At 45.5% G+C, this 5,270-nt stretch overlaps 1 protein-coding gene across 1 annotated transcript in view; it reads left to right on the top strand.

Moving 5' to 3' along the window:
* Positions 1-3,778, top strand: part of ZHX2 (zinc fingers and homeoboxes 2) — a 49,395-nt gene extending 45,617 nt beyond the window's left edge. Inside the window, 1 exon segment of the mRNA XM_008642620.2 lies at positions 2,508-3,778. The gene's annotated coding sequence lies outside the window, so the exon portion shown is untranslated.
* Positions 3,779-5,270: the final 1,492 nt, after the last annotated feature.

The following is a 5,270-nucleotide window of genomic DNA, read 5'->3' as shown; positions in this document are numbered from 1 at the left end:
TGAACCCTACATCGGGCAGAAGTGTGCTCCTTTCATATTCATGGTGTTGCTGTTTTACCAGCTTAATCTATGTAGTCTAAAATGAATGTTTGTTGGTGACTGACCTCCATACGCCTCTTGACTGAAATCATGTGCAGCTTCTGTAAAACCTCAGGTCTTCCAGACCATCTCGGTCACTTTCTTCTCCTACATATATCTTTAGGAGATTTTGGAACTATTAGAGAGCTATTGCATTATAGCCTAGACAGACCTTATGCCTTAAAAAACTGAGTTTTTCCAAAACTGATCCATGTTTGGCAGATTCTGCTGCTGCTGCAGCAAGAGGGAATTTCACAAGGAACTGGACTTCTGTGAGAGCAGGATTCATGCCAGGCTCTGCCATCCCAGGACTAAGAGGCTCTGTATCTCTAAGTCTGTATCTGAAGCTTTTGGCAAAATTGGATTTATTCCATAGAGTAGGTCAGGTTTCTTGAACAGTGAGGCTGGGAGATCTGTCCCCATAGGGTACTGCAGCCTTCCAGATGTTGAGTGGCTGCTGTAGGGTGCATTAAAGCCATCTCTGAAAGTGTTCTAGAGACTGTTATGAAGCCTTGTGTCCCTTTTGTAGTGAGGCCCCACTGCTCTGTCAGGAGGGTGCTTTAGCTCCCTTTCCATCAATAGGGAGATTCCTGCCTTCCTGCAGCACAGGTCAAAATTAGGTCTGTTGTCCTCCTTTGTGCAAGTTTGACAAACAGAAACTGGTTCTGAATTAAATACAGCAAACTACAGATCAGACAGGAGAGCAAGACCAGAGTGTGCCAGTGGTTGGCAGCTACTGCTGGCTTTCTTCAGTGTTGTCTCCCTGTGGGGTTTTCCCAAGATCAGAACTTTTGTTTTCTCTCAGAATGATACTTTTTTCCCCCCATCACCACCTTTCCACAGTAAGCTGTCTTTTTTTAGAGTTACTTCCTGACCTCCTTTTTTAAGCATGAACCCTGTAAGATGTAGGCACCAAAGTCTGTGGCTCATGGTGGGAACGAGGTAGCTGAACACCCTGTTGCTGGATGGCTGTGACTGCTGCTCTGTGGAGACTTGCCAAAGTAAAACCATGCGTGAAAGTTGCAGAGGCCTGAAGGCAGTCATCCCTTGCATCTGCTGAATGCATGATACTGAGCATCAGAAATAGTCCGGGTCCTTTTGGCATCTCCAGCTCCTTCTGCACTGCTGCGGGAGCTGAGAACACTTGTTTGCCCATGGCCCAGTGCATTCCTCAGTGTCCAAAACCACTAAAAGTGAACAGCACTGGGGTTTCTCACTTTCTGCCCAAGTTCTCACTTCTCTTGAGGTTTAGGGTTTCATTTAAGAAGCTCACTATAGTGTCTGTTACTGGCACTGGGCTCCAAGTCAGCATCCTGAAGTAAGTCAGCATGGGATTGACCAGTGTTTTTTGCAGAATTCAGGTCACCCTTAAACATTCAAGGGAATTAGGCTGAAGTAGGGAGGACATGCTTTTTCCCCTGAAACCAATGAGGTGCATTAGAGACCCAAGCTCTAATATAATGAAGGATTTCAGAGGGAGAAGCAAAACCCAATGCAGCAATTAAAATTTTCCAGTGAGTCAGGAGGAACAGGGGCCTGTGTGGGAAGGTCTTGAGGATAGGGGGAGGACTTTTCCCCTTGATGTTGGTGCAAGCCTATTGCCTTTTCCTGGGCTTGACTGCCTTGCTTTCTGCATTGCAGATGCCAGATAGAGCTCACTGCTTTTGTGGGAAATAACAGACCAGATAGCAACATCCATAAGAGGTGGGAAATAACAAGTCAGCTCAGGTTTCAGTGAGCACTGCTGCAGGGTGGATGAGGAGGATGTTTGTACTTCTTGCACGTTCACACCTCAGTGTGGTAAAACTGAGCATAATCCCTGTCATAGAGCCCTTGCTTTTTCCTGGGAACTGGGGATACGTGTGAAGTGGTGGCTATTTGAAGGCTGGGTATTGAGGGGTCATTTTTTAATCTCTGGTCCACTGTGCATCCTTTATGTAGGTGCAGGAGTCCTAGCAGAACCAGGAAGCTGCTCTGCAGAGCACAAGCACATCCTTTTTCCATTGTCATGTAGTTTGTGTAATTTTATAAAATCATGTAAAACAAAAAGTATTATGAGGGGATTAACTGGGGGAGAGAGACCTGAAGTCTTCTTGGCTTTAGCACCGTCTGTCCTGTGGTTGCAAAGTAGTTGCCCCAAACACGTGCATGCATCATCTTTGAGTCAGTGTGAGAATCTGCCTGAGCTAAGGCTGGACCATATATCCCTGTTAGAAATCTGTAGGGGATTATTAACTGGCTGTTAACATGCAGCAAAAATCCAATACCCTACCACATGAGGCTGTGATAAGGATAGGCCTCAGGGTACAGTTAACACAAAACAGTGTTACCATATGTGCAGGGATGTAAACCAGATGCCATCTTAGTTAACAGCTCAAACAGTTCATAGTGCCTTAAAAAATAATATGCTGCTGTTATAATTTTTGCAGGGGTACTCCTCAGCTACACTGCCCTGATGTTGAAGGGGAAATGCTGCCTGAAAATAGAAGAAAACTCTATTTTCCTGCCTGGGTTGAGAGAGTGTGTTGTGACTCCCAAGTCTCAAACTGTGCTTGTGGAGGCACAGTGAGAAATACTCTCATGGAGCATCATCATGGAATTGTTGATAGTGCCAAAGTCCTACTACTGCATTACAAAAGAGAAGAAAGAAAGAGGAAAGGTCCTTGTACATAGGTTTCTCTTAGTTTCTCTCCCACCCACTTTTCCCTGCCCAGCCTCTTCCTCTACTGGAACAGATTTGTACAACATAAAAATTTTGTTAATTTTTTTTAATAGGTGCAAGCTATTCTTGCATATAATGCAATTGAGAAATTTTGGGGTTGGTTGGGGGGAGGGAAGTGTCTTTTGTGGACGAGGGAGAGAAGATTTTTTTTTTCCTGAAGTGTTTTGAGTTGCAATCTTTTGGAGTTGTCTTGGTGCAGATCAACACCTGAGCCCAGATCCCCACCCTGGTTTACATTTCAGACCAGTTAAATATGTTCTGGAGCGGTGGGGTTTGTTTTTTTGTTTTTTTTCTCTTCTTGCTTTGACTTTTTTGGTTTGTTCTATGGCCACCTGCTACTGGTTGAAGTATTTAAATCTCTGCTTTTCCATGCTCCTACAAGGCAAGTCTTCTCCAGCTCCTGTACTTCACTTTTCACCAGCCAGCCCCAGCTGTGGGTCTCTGAAGATTTGGCTAGAATGCCGTTTTTTGGTTATTGGTTTGGTTTTGGGGGTTTTTTAGCACTTTTTGTTTAAACATGCAGTACAACTCCCAGAGGGGTTGGAGCGAGGAAATTAAGATGCTTCATAATCCAAACTTGTTTGTGTTTCTGTGGCTGGTACAGCGATGGACACCATAACCAGCAGTCTGCCCTCCAGCTTTAGACATTGTAGCGCACAACAGAAGTTTCTTATTAACCCTTGCCACTAAAATTTTTAGGTGACTCCTAGGTTCCTGAGTGCACTTTTTTTCAAATACTGCTAATTTGGATTTGCATGGAGGTGTCTGTGCACATGTGAGGAGGGAACAGAGGGAGAGCAGGAGCCTGGGTGCAAGAGCCGTCCAGTGCGTTCCTCTGCCGCGCTGGGTTTGGAAAACTTGCCCACCTTTCAGTACGCTGCACAAATAGGATGCCAGGGAGTTTGCATAAATCCAACTTTTCTAACTTGTTGCTCATTTGTTGTAACTCAATAAAACAAAGGCTAAAAATTTTGGTAACCTTTTTCTCAACTCCTTTATTTTACTTTAAAACAAAAAAATAAAAAAAAAAAAAACCCAACCAAACTCAGCCCAAATTTTGTGCATAGGAGCTTGATTCTTTAGAGGTGTGATGAGGGGTTTAACTAGTTTTGCAATATTTGGCTTGGCAAATACTAACCAGATTAAAGTGAACTCAGTGAGTATTGATGTTTATACCACCATATCAGTCAGCTCTTTCCTGCAGGAGGGATTTAGATAGTGCCTGGGAATGAGCCTTTGGGGAACACCTTTTATTTTGATTGCAGTTACAAACTGAATGAAACCACCCCAGTGACTCACCCATATGTAGTTATTTTTATTAATCATCAGCACAACATATAAGTGTAGAGGGAGGTTTGCAGTGGGTGGCAATAAGTGCCTTTCCTTACAATAAAGTTGTCTGGTTCATTGCTGAAGAGGAGTGAGTGGATGGGGCGGCACTTTGCTTACTGCATTTGTGTGTCACGAGGCAACAGCAAAAGGTGGGAAAGTGACATCAGCTCCTCCCTGGGCAAAGGCTGCCAGACAGGGAGTATGGACATATCCTGTCACACACGGCTCAGATGTTCATCTGCAGGGCGGAGGCAGGTGCCTGTGTAGTCATGGATGCACAGTTCAGGGGACCAAAAAGAAAATGCATCTGAAGAGGCTTGTCCAGAACTCCGAAGTTGTAACTGAAACTAATTGACACTTTTGTTCACATTGCTTATACGAAAGGGTGGTAATATTTTAATTGCCCTTAAGTTTGTAACAGCCACTTGAAGGCTTAATATTCTCTATCTCTCCTGTCTGATGTGTGTAGTACATCTGTGTGTTTGGAGCACTGACCTACTTCTCTTAACTAGCAGTGCTCCCAGGAAGCTCAGCAAGAGGTTTAGGAAGAACAAGACCCTCCTGGGTTTTTCTGTATTTGTACATCCCAGATACGGTGGGATTAGGGCACAGGACTGGGGCTCTTTAAGATCTCTGCGATTCAAATAAAACAATAGCAGTGGCCCTGCAGTCTGTCATCATGCAGATAATAAGGCTGAAGCTGTCCCCCAGCAAACAGCCTGGCCAAGGACTGGCACGGCCTTTGCCAGCATGGGCAGCCTGGCAGCACTGAGGGGGTTTCTGCAGGCAGGCTGTGGTGTGGGACCAAACCTTCAGACCCCAGGAAAGCCAAGCCCAGGACCTCTTTGTGTGAGCTTAAAGCAACCCAGGTCCCCACAGCGGTTGCTTTAGTGTGGCTGCCGGAATGGGTTCAGGAGCTGGCCATTGGAAGCAGGCTTTGTTTTTAATTAATACAGACGCAGTGACTGCGTTTCTAGGAGAGTCCAAGCGGCGAGGGACAATCGGGACATTGTTTGTGCACGGCAGCCATTAGGGACGGCGTGGCCTTGGGGTTTCGTTGCACACGATGAAAACAGGCTGCTGACACGGAGTTTCCTCCCACACAGCCCTGCATCCCCGGAGCCTGCCGCTGGCACCA

Source organism: Corvus brachyrhynchos, unplaced genomic scaffold (assembly GCF_000691975.1).
Source record: "Corvus brachyrhynchos isolate BGI_N302 unplaced genomic scaffold, ASM69197v1 scaffold28, whole genome shotgun sequence".
In the NCBI taxonomy this organism is placed as follows: Eukaryota; Metazoa; Chordata; class Aves; order Passeriformes; family Corvidae; genus Corvus; species Corvus brachyrhynchos.
This window is presented reverse-complemented; position numbering and strand designations above follow the sequence as displayed.